Source organism: Bubalus kerabau, unplaced genomic scaffold (assembly GCF_029407905.1).
Source record: "Bubalus kerabau isolate K-KA32 ecotype Philippines breed swamp buffalo unplaced genomic scaffold, PCC_UOA_SB_1v2 scaffold_30, whole genome shotgun sequence".
Lineage (NCBI taxonomy): Eukaryota > Metazoa > Chordata > Mammalia > Artiodactyla > Bovidae > Bubalus > Bubalus kerabau.
In genome coordinates, this window is record NW_026577884.1 from 1700497 (window position 1) to 1712064 (window position 11568).

Here is an 11568-nt window from a genome sequence, read left to right on the forward strand (position 1 = left end):
TGTGGGTCTCTGGGCACAACCCAAGCTCCGTGGAAACAACCCCTGAGCAAAGATCTCCAAGATCTGCTTTTCCCCCATGCTGGAAACCAGGGATCATAGGAGGCAGGAAAAGCAAGCCTCCTTCAGGCAAGAAGAGGCAGCCAACTAGCCTGTGTTTGGAAGCCTCTATTTGCAAGGAATGGGTTAGCTTCTCCAGAAGGAGACCTCCAGATCTGCTCAGAAGATAGATATTCCAGAGGCAGGGTCGAGGTTCCTGACTGCCCTTTGCCAGCCTTGCAAAGACATTCCTAGATTCTAGCAATATTTTCCATGAAGGAGCAGGCATCGGGAATATGTCAGAGTTGATGGGTGCCTTACTGGCCTCAGCTCAGCTATTGCCTTTCCTTTCAAACTAGGATCAGGGCCTACTTGGTGAAGGGTAAGTGTCTACTTCTTTCCCAACTGCCAAGAGACACAGCAATGAGACCTCTGTCAAGGCGAGGGAAGCGTAAGCAGATGGATTCTCAAACAGGTGCTTTGCCACAAAGCATCAGCACCCCACGGAGAGAATCAGGCTCCCTGTGCCCCTATGTTCGGTGTGTAGCTTTACACACAGAGGTGTCTCTGTACGAGCCAAGAATGTTCCTAAGAGATGAAACACACTGACGTCTCCTACAGAGCATAGACCTGTCCATGTGGTTTTTCCTTCCCCTGTGAGATGGGTCCCCGAGGTCCACCCCAGCTCTGGGGATAGAGCCCCTGAGAAAAGATCTCCAGGAACCGCTTTTTGCCCAGGCTGGGAAACGCAGTTCACAGGAGGCAAGGCAAGCGAGCCTCCTGCAGGGAAAAATAGGCCTTACTGTCCCTGGAGGAGCAGGCTGCCAGAGTGTGTGACACCTGACTGGTGCCTTACTGACCTCAGCTCCGCCATTGCATGGCCATCCAAACCAGGACCCAGGCCTACTTGGAGAAGGGTTTGGGTGCGGATTTGTAAAAACTGCCAAAGGCTACAGCAATGAGAAGTCTCTCAGAGGTAAGGGAGAGCATTGTATGGATTCTCAAGCTGTTGTTTGAACGACAGCTTCAAAGCTGCAAAGAGAGAATCAGGCCCTGTGTGCCCCCTTGTTGGGTACACAGCTTCACACACAGGGGTGTCTCCATAGGAGTCAAGAACGTTCCTGACACAGTAAGTTTCACTTAGAGGTCTCCTGGAGAGCAAAGACTTGTCCATGTGGTTTTCCTTCCCCTGTGCGATTGGGTCTCTGGTCTCGGCCCCAGCTCCATGGAAACAACCCCTGAGAAAATATCTTCAAGATCCGCTTTTCCCAGAGGCTGGGAACAGGGCTTCATAGGATGCGAGAAAAGCAGGCCTCCTTCGGGCGCGAAAAGGCAGCCAACTGGCCTGTTTGGAAGCCTCTATTTGGAAAGAATGGGTTAGCTTCTCCTAAAGGAGACCTCCAGATCTGCTCAGAAGTCGGTAATTCCAGAGGCAGGGTGCTGGTTCCTGACTGCCCTTTGCCAGCCTTGCAAAGACATTCCCAGATTCTAGAGTTATTTTCCATGAAGGTGAAGGCTACGGGAGTATGTCAGACTTGGCAGGCACCTTATTGGCCTCAGCTCAGCTATTACCTTTCCATTCAAACTAGGACAAAGGCCTACTTTATGAAGGGTAAGGGTCTTCTTCTTTCCAAACTGCCAAGGGCTACAGCAATGGGACCTCTGTCAAGGCGAGGGAAGCCTAAGTGGATGGATCATCAAGCAGGTGCTTTGCCACAAAGCATCAGCACCCCACGGGGAGAATCAGGCTCCATTTGCCCCTATGTTGGGTGTGTAGCTTCACATACAGAGGTGTCTCTATAGGAGGCCAGAATGTTCCTGAGAGATGAGGTTCACTAGAGCTCTCCTACAGAGCATAGACCTGTCCATATGCTTTTGCCTTCCCCTGTGAGTTGGGTCCTCGAGGTCCTCCCCAGCTCCGGGGAAGGAGCCCCTGAGAAAAGATCTCCAGGGACCTCTTTTCCCCCAGGCTGGGAAATGCAGCTCACAGGAGGGAAGTCAAGTGAGCCTCCTGCAGGGAAAAAGAGGGCTTACTGTCCCTGGACGATCAGGCTGCAGAGTGTGTGAGACCTGACTGGTGCCTTACTGGCCTCAGCTCCGCCATTGCATGTTCCTCCGAACTAGGACCCAGGACTACTTGGAGAAGGGTTTGGGTGCGGATTTCTAAAAACTGCCAAGGGCTACAGCAATGAGAACTCTGTCACGGGTAAGGAAGAGCATTGTATGGATTTTCAAGGTGTTTTTTGAACGACATCTTTAAAGCTACACAGAGAGAATCAGGCTCTCTGTGCCCCCATGTTGGGTACGCAGCTTCGCACACAGGGGTGTCTCCATATGAATCAAGAATGTTCGTGACAGAGTGAAGTTCACTAGAGCTCTCCTAGAGAGCAAAGACTTGTACATGTGGTTTTTCTTCCCCTGTTAGTTTGGGTCTCCAGGCTTAGCCCCAGCTCCGTGGAAACAACCCCTGAGAAAAGATCTTCAAGATCCGCTTTTCCCAGAGGCTGGGATGTGGGATTCATAGGAGGCGGGAAAAGCAGGCCTCCTTCAGAGAGCAAGAGGCAGCCAAGCGGCCTGCGTTTGGAAGCCTCTATTTGGAAGAATGGGTTAGCTTCCCCTAAGGGAGACCTCCAGATCTGTTCAGAAGTCGGTAATTCCAGAGGCAGGGTGCAGGGTCCTGACTGCCCTTTGCCAGCCTTGCAAAGACATTCCTAGATTACAGCGTTATTTTCCATGAAGGAGCAGGCTTCGGGAATATGTCAGACTTGACTGGCGCCTTATTGGCCTCAGCTCAGCTCTTGCCTTTCCTTTCAAACTAGGACAAGGGCCCACTTTATGAGAGGTAAGGGTCCTCTTCTTTCCAAACTGCCAAGGGCTACAGCAATGAGACCTCTGTCAAGGCGAGGGAAGCGTAAGCTGATGGATTCTCAAGCAGGTGCTTTGCCACAAAGCATCAGCACCCCACGGAAAGAATCTGGCTCCCTTTGCCCCTACGTTGCGTGTGTAGCTACACACAGAGGTGTCTCGATAGGAGCCAAGAATGTTCCTGAGAGAGGAGGTTCACTGTTGGGGGCCAGAGTGAGGCACTCCGCCCATGGCAAAGGTCATGAGGAAGGAGGCTCGACATACGCAAAGGCGGGATCGAGCCTCAGGAGTCCCCCTGGAAATCCTCGAGCATCTACCCCCATAACCAGAGCCTGCCTACCTTACTACTTTGTGCTCTCACCTACACCTCTGACTTTACGGGGGGCTGTCCCCCACCACCTCTTTCGGAGAAGGAGTTAACCTAGAGCTCCAGTTGATAAAAACCCCTGGGTGTGACAAGAGCATTTTAACCTACAAACTCCTCTGAAGGTTCTCTAGCCTGCCTGACAGGCTTGTCCGGCCACATGTGATTGCTCACAGCCTCCCAACCATGAGAGGCACGAGATGCTTTAAACCTTCTAAAAACAGGTTCCTTAGAAAAGTTAGAAAATTATTAGTATAAGTATAATGGGCTGATTAGAAATCATATTGGTGAAGGGTTTTTCATTTGTTGAGCTGATGTTTACTGCTAAGTCTCCACATCCCCTGCCCTTATACACATTAATGAATATATAGAAGAAATAAGTATTAACCTTTGATATAAATCACGTTAGACCTTAGGCTAAGTAAATTCTTTCCTTAACTAAAACCCACTACACCCTCACCCTATAGGAATGTAACTTTATTTGGGTGGCGTCTGTTTTAAGAATAATCACCCCTGGAGAAATAAATGTCCTGGTTGACTGACCGCTGTCACAAGGAGAGGGTCGTAAATTGTCAGCAGGCCCCCCGGCCAGAAGATGATGTAACACCCCTAAGACCTCTGTATACTTTTGTATGAAGCACCTAACTTTGATAAAAGTCAGGACTGCTGACCCCACGTGACTTTTGCATAACATCTCAGTGTATAAAAGTAGACCATGGAAAATAAAGAATTGGGATCAGTTTCTCGAAATACTGGTATCCCCATGTCTCTCTCTCTCTCTCACTCTGGTTGAGTCTCCATCTGGAGCGCGGAACCCACCAAGCTTACTAATTTTGCCTGGGCTTCTAAGATCCGACCGGGGAGGCCTCAGTGTCTCCTCTTCTTCGGGAGAATGGAAGGACGCCTGCGGCCTACGTAAGTGGTGCAAGCTTCTTGTCTTGAAGTTTTATTGGTCCCCCGCGTAAACCAAGCTACTCAGCCTCTTTTCTCCAATGAATTTTCCTACTGAGCTATCCTCATTTTATTATTCTTTATATCCTTAATTAACGTTTAATTAAGCAGTTGTTCCCTGACCCTCGCCTACGCCGTCTCTGCTTCGAATACCCTGGATCAGCTGGGGCTGGACCCCGGCAGTTCACTAGAGATCTCCTACAGAGCATAGACCTGTCCATTTGGTTTTGCCTTCCCCTGTGAGTTGGGTCCCCGAGGTCCGCCCCAACTCCGGGGAAACAGCCCCTGAGAAAAGATCTCCAGGAACTGCTTTCCGCCCAGGCTGGGAAACGCTGTTCACAGGAAGTAAGGCAAGCAAGCCTCCTGAAGGGAAATAGAGGCCTTACTGTCCCTGGAGGAGCAGGCTGCCAGAGTGTGTGACACCTGACTGGTGCCTTACTGGCCTCAGCTCCGCTATTGCATGTTCATCTGAACTTGAACCCAGGCCTACTTGGAGAAGTGTTTGTGTGCCGATTTCCAGAAACTGCGAAGGGCTACAGCAATGATAACTCTCTCAGTGGTAAGGGAGAGCATTGTGTGGATTCTCAATTTGTTGTTTGAACGACAGCGTCAAAGCTGCACAGAGAGAATCAGGTCTCTGTGTCTCTATGTTGGCTATGCAGCTTCCCACACAGAGATGTCCCCGTTGGAGCCAAGAACATTCCGCATAGACTGAGGTTCACTAGAGCACTCCTAGAGAGCAAAGACTTATCCATGCGGTTTTCCCTTCCCCTGTGCGTGTGGGTCTCCGGGATCAGCCCCTGCTCCGTGGAAACAGCCTCTGAGAAAAGATCTCCAAGAACCTCTTATCCCCCAGGCTGGGAAGCGGAGTTCGCAGGAGGTGGGATAAGCAAGCTTCCTTCGGCAAGAAGAGACAGCCAACCGGCCTGTGTTTGGAAGCCTCTATTTGCAAGGAATGGGTTAGTTTCTCCTGACCGAGACCTCCGGATGTGCTGAGAAGATAGAAATTCCAGAGGCAGGGTCGAGGTTCCTGACTGCCCTTTGCCAGCCTTGCAAAGACATTCCCAGATTCTAACGTTATTTTCCATGAAGGAGCAGGCATCGGGAATATGTCAGACTTGACTGGCGCCTTACTGGCCTCAGCTCAGCTACTGCCTTTCCATTCAAACAAGGACAAGGGCCTACTTGGTGAAGGGTAAGGGTCTGCTTCTTTCCAAACTGCCAAGGACTACAGCAATGAGACCTCTGTCAAGGTGAGGGAAGCCTATGCGGATGGATTCTTAGCAGGTGCTTTGCCACAAAGCATCAGCACCCACGGAGAGAATCAGACTCCCTTTGCCACTATGTTGGGTGTGTAGCTTCATGCACAGAGGTGTCTCTGTAGAAGCCAAGAATGTTCCTGAGAGATGAGGTTCACTAGAGCTCTCCTACAGAGCATAGACCTGTCCATGTGGTTTTGTCTTCCCCTGTGAGTTGGGCCCCCGAGGTCCGACCCAGCTCCAGGGAAACAGCCCCTGAGAAAAAATCTCCAGGAACAGCTTTGCGCCCAGGCTGGGAAATGCAGTTCACAGGAGGCAAGGCAAGCGAGCCTCCTGCAGGGAAAAAGAGGCCTTACTGCTCCTGGACGATCAGGCTGCAAGAGTGTGTGAGACCTCACTTGTGCCTTACTGGCCTCAGCTCCGCCGTTGCCTGTTGTTCCGAGCTAGGACCCAGGCCTACTTGGAGAAGGGTTAGGGTGCGGATTTCTACAAACTGTCAAGGACGACAGCAATGAGAATTCTCTTAGCAGTAAGGGAGAGCATTGTATGGATTCTCAAGCTGTTGTTTGAATGACAGCTTCAAAGCTACACAGAGAGAATCAGGCTCTCTGTTCCCCTATTTTGGCTGTGCAGCTTCACACACAGAATTTGACTCTGTTGGAGCCAGAAATATTCCTGAAAGACTTAGGCTCACCAAAGCTGTCCTCCAGAGCAAAGACATTGGATGTGGTTTTGCCTTCCCTTGCCAGTATGGGTCCCCTAGCTTGGCCCCAGCTCCGGAGATACAGCCTCTGAAAAAAATCTTCCAAGAAGCGATTTTTCCTCCAGGCTGTTAAGCGGAATTCGCAGTTTGCAAGTTAAGGAAGCCTGCTTCGTGGAAGAGCAAGCAGCCAACTGGCCCTGTGTTAGGAAGCCTGTATTTGAAAGGAATGGGTTAGCTTCTACAGCGGGAGAACCTCAGATCTGCTCAGGGGGCTGAAATACTAGAGTCAGGGTCGAGGTTCTCCCTTGTCCTTTGCGCACCTTGCAAAGACATTCCTAGCTTCTAGCGTTAGTGTCCCTGTAGTAGCAGGCTGCAGGAGCGTGTGATAAATGACTGCCGCGTTCCTGTCCTCAGCTCCGCTATTAACTTTCTATTCGAACTAGAACCCAGGCCTACTTTGAGAGGGGTTAGGGTCCAGTGTTTCCAAACTGCCAAGGGCTACGGCAATGCGAGCTCTGTCAGAGGTAAGAAAAGAGCAATTGGTTGGATTCTTCAGCTGCTGCGTGGCTGCACAGCTTCCGTGCTGCATGGAGAGCATGAGGCTCCTTGTGGCCCTATTTTGGGTACGCAGCAACATGCACACAGAATGTCTGTGTTCACTTATGTACAGGCTTATGTACACTAGAGCTCTCCTACAGAGCAAAGACCACTCAGTGGGCTCCAAGAGATACCTGTCGCGGCTCGAGAAGAGAGTGGAGTCCTTTGCTTCCCCTCGAGATGAGGCCTGACTCCCCGGGTGAGTATGGAATGCAACCCCAAATCCCTGTCGCCTATGGAGAGGAACATTAAGTCCTGGATACAAGCCTAGATGAGGTCTAGTTTGCCCTTCAGTGAATGGAGCCCAATCCACAGCTCTCCCTGGCAACTCGAATGGAAGATTAGACTTCCTGGGCCAACACAAGAGGAAGCCTGAATTCCCCGTCGTAACTCGAGAATCCCACCGAAACTCGAGAAAATCCACGTGCTTCCCTCGTCATCGCAAGATGAGGCCCTTTGTCCGCTACAGCATCTCAAGAGAAGTCCCACGTTCCATCCTGAAGTGCGAAACGGTACTTGGCACCCTTGATGCGACCCCAAAAGTTCCGCGACATACCAGACTCACTCAAGGGGAACACCGAGGTTCCCGGCACCACTTCATCTGACCCCCTTCTCCTCTCCTGATTGCGACAGGAGGGTCGACTCCCCTTCTCTGTCTGCAAGGGGTTCCCGACCTTCCGGGCGCACCTCAGGATGAGGCCGGTCTCATGAGGAAGTTCGAGACGTAGCCTCGTGGGTGGTGCCACATGCCGAAAGACCCCAATTTCACGGTCCACTCTTGAAAAGAACCCGATGCCAGCACACCTCTTTGAAGGAAAACCTGTGGATGAAGGCACAACACGAAGGGGCACTGACACCCGCGTGCATTGTCCAGAAAAACCCGCAGGTCCCACAGACATTTCGACAAGTGGCCTGTCACCCTGTAAACAACTCGAAAGGCAAACGAAGGTCCATTCCTCAACAGAAGACTAGGTGTGACTCTCTTGTCCCTACTCTGCAGGGACCATGGGATCCGAGTCAGAAACGGAGAGGAAGCCTGAGGTTACTGCGTCCACTCGAGATGAGGCCCTCTTCCATTGCACCACACCCAGTGGAGTCCCGAGAGGCCCCTACCAACTCCACAGTATCCCTGAGTTCTCAGAGGCACAATGAGAAGCTCCCTGAGGTCACAGGCACAAGTCGAGGGAACCCTGGGTTTTCTGCCATGACTCGAGAAAGACCTCGAGAGTGCTTCAAAATGTGTTGAGTCGCGATTCCCCTACCATGACTCGAGAGCCATGACACGCGCCCCCTCTTCACGCGCATGGAGACCTGACTAACCTGGCACTGCACGAGAGGCTCCTTGAGATCCTCATCGTACCTCGTGAGGAAACCCACACTGCCGCGGCAGCTCGAGGAAACACATGAGACACCCCGGTCATCGAGAGATGAGGGCCTTATATTCCTGCATGGCCTGGAGACCAATCACGAGTCCTCTCTCCAAACTGAAGAGCACGCTGGACTCCGTTGAGGCCGCTCAGGGGGCTCCAACAGATCCTTGTCGCGACTCGAGAGGAGAGCGGAGTCCTTGGCTTCCCCTCGAGACGAGGCCTGACTCCCCGGGGGAGCCTGGAATGCAACCCCGAGATGCCTGCTTTCCCTGGACAGGAATAGTAGGTCCTGGACACACGCCTAGGTGAGGTCTCCTCGGCCCTGCAGTGACTCGAGCGCAACCCCCAGATTTCCCTTGCAACTCGAGGGGAAGATTGGGCTTCCCAGGGCCAACCCAAGAGGAAGGCTGAGATCCCCATTGTTACTCGAGAATCCCTCCGCAACTCGAGAAAAACCACGTGGTTCCAAACTCTTGGCAAGATGAGACCCTTGCCCGCGACGGCGTCTCAAGGGAAGTCCCCTCTTCCGCCCTGAAGGGCGGAAAGGATCCTGCCAGCCTTCATGCGACCCCCAAAAGTTCCCTGACACGCCGGGTTCCCTCGAGGGGAACACCGAGGGTCCCGCAACCGCTTCCTCTGAGCGCCTTCTCCCCTCCTGATCGCGACAGGAGAGGCGATTCCCCTGCGTGGTCTGTAAAGGGTTCCAGGCCTTCCCGGGGCACCTAAGGATGAGGCCGGTCTCACGAGGAAATTCCAGACGAGCCACGTGGGTGGGGCCACATGCCGAACGACCCCGATTCCCCGGTCCGCTCTTGAGAAGGACCCGCGGCCCGGACCCCTCTTCGAAGTCAACCCTGTGGGTGAAGGCACAACAAGAACGGGCACTGCCACCCCAGTGCATCATCCGCAAAGACCCGTGGGTTCCACACAGAGCTCGACGATGGGCCTGAGACACCCTGAGCAACTCGAGAGGCAAGCGGGGTTCCCTTCCTCAGACAAGACGAGGCCTGACTCTCCTGTCCCAACTCTGCAGGGACCCTGCGGTCGGAGTCCGAAACGGAGAGGAAGCCTGAGGTTCCTGCCTCCCCTCGAGGTGAGGCCATCTTCCGTTGCGCCAGACCCAGCGGAGTCCCGAGGGGCCCCGCCACCTCCACAGGATCCCTCGCCTCTCAGAGGCACCCTGGGAAGTTCCCTAAGGTCCCCGGCAGAAGGCGAGGGAAACGAGGTTTTTCCGCCGCCGCCCGAGAAAGACCTCGAGAGTCCTTCTTCAACGCATCTCGAGGCCCTAGACCCCTCCCGTGACTCGAGAGCCAGGACGCGCTCCCCCTCGCCACGCGCATGGAGACCTGACTTCCCTGGCGCCACACGAGAGGCTCCCTGAGATCCTCGTCGTGCTTCGGGAGAAAATCCAAACGGGAGCCGCAGCTCGAGGAAACCCCTGAGACGCCGCCGTCCTCGCGAGCTGAGGGCCTTCTTTTCCTGCATGGCCTGGAGAGCAATCCCGGGTCCTCTCTCCAAACGAAAGAGGAGGCTGGACTCCCTTGAGGCCGCTCAGGGGGCTCCAAGCGACCGGCGTCGCGACTCGAGAGGAGAGCGGAGTCCTTGGCTTCCCCCCGAGACGAGGCCTGACTCCCCGGGGGAGCCTGGAATGCAACCCCGAGATCCCTGCCTTCCCTTGAGAGGAAAATTAGGTCCCGGACACACGCCTAGTTGAGGTCTCTTCGGCCCTGCAGTGACTCGAGCGCAACCCCCAGCTTTCCCTCGCAACCCGAGGGGAAGATTGGGCTTCCCAGGGCCAACCCAAGGGGAAGGCTGATATCCCCGTTGTAACTCGAGAATCCCGCCGCAACTCGAGAAAAACCACGTGGTTCCCACCTCTTGGCAAGATGAGGCCCTTGCCCGCCACGGCGTCTCAAGGGAAGTCCCCTGTTCCGCCCTGAAGGGCGAAACGGACCCTGACAGCCTTCCTGCGACCCTAAAAAGTCCCCCGACACGCCGGGTTCCCCCGAGGGGAACACCGAGGGTCCTGGCACCGCTTCCTCTGAGCCCCTTCTCCCCTCCTGATCGCGACAGGAGAGGCGATTCCCCTGCGTGGTCTGGAACGGGTTCCCGGCCTTCCCGGCGCACCTCAGGATGAGGCCGGTCTCACGAGGAAATTCGAGACGAGCCACGTGGGTGGGGCCACATGCCGAACGCCCCCGATTCCCCAGTCCGCTCTTGAAAAGGACCCGAGGCCCGGATCCCTCTTCGAAGGCAACCCTGTGGGTGAAGGCACAACACGAAGGGGCACTGCCACCCCCGTGCTTCGTCCGCAAAGACCCGCGGGTTCCACACACAGCTCGACGAGGGGCCTGAGATCCCCTGAGCAACTCGAGAGGCCAGCGGGTTCCCTTCCTCAGACAAGACGAGGCCTGACTCTCCTGTCCCAACTCTGCAGGGACCCTGCGGTCGCAGTCCGAAACGGAGAGGAAGCCTGAGGTTCCTGCCTCCCCTCGAGGTGAGGCCCTCTTCCGTTGCCGCAGACCCAGCGGAGTCCCGAGGGGCCCCGCCACCTCCACAGGATCCCTCGCCTCTCAGAGGCACCCTGGGAAGTTCCCTAAGGTCCCCGGCAGAAGGCGAGGGAAACGAGGGTTTCCCACCGCCCCCCGAGAAAGACCTCGAGAGTCCTTCTTCAACGCGTCTCGAGGCCCTAGACCCCTCCCGTGACTCGAGAGCCATGACGCGCTCCCCCTCGCCACGCGCATGGAGACCTGACTTCCCTGGCGCCGCACGAGAGGCTCCCTGAGATCCTCGTCGTGCCTCGGGAGAAAACCCCCACGGGCGCTGCAGCTAAAGGAAACCCCTGAGACGCCCCCATCCTCGCGATCTGAGGGCCTTCTTTTCCTGCATGGCCTGGAGAGCAATCCCGGGTCCTCTCTCTAAACGGAAGAGGAGGCTGGACTCCCTTGAGGCCGCTCAGGGGGCTCCAAGAGACCCGCGTCGCGACTCGAGAGGAGAGCGGAGTCCTTGGCTTCCCCTCGAGACGAGGCCTGACTCCCCGGGGGAGCCTGGAATGCAACCCCGAGATCCCTGCCTTCCCTGGAGAGGAATATTAGGTCCCGGACACACGCCTAGGTGAGGTCTCTTCGGCCCTGCAGTGACTCGAGCGCAACCCCCAGCTTTCCCTCGCAACCCGAGGGGAAGATGGGGCTTCCCAGGGCCAACCCAAGGGGAAGGCTGAGATCCCCGTTGTAACTCGAGAATCCCGCCGCAACTCGAGAAAAACCACGTGGTTCCCACCTCTTGGCAAGATGAGGCCCTTGCCCGCGACGGCGTCTCAAGGGAAGTCCCCTGTTCCGCCCTGAAGGGCGAAACGGTCCCTGACAGCCTTCCTGCGACCCCCAAAAGTCCACCGACCCGACGGGTTCCCCCGAGGGGCACACC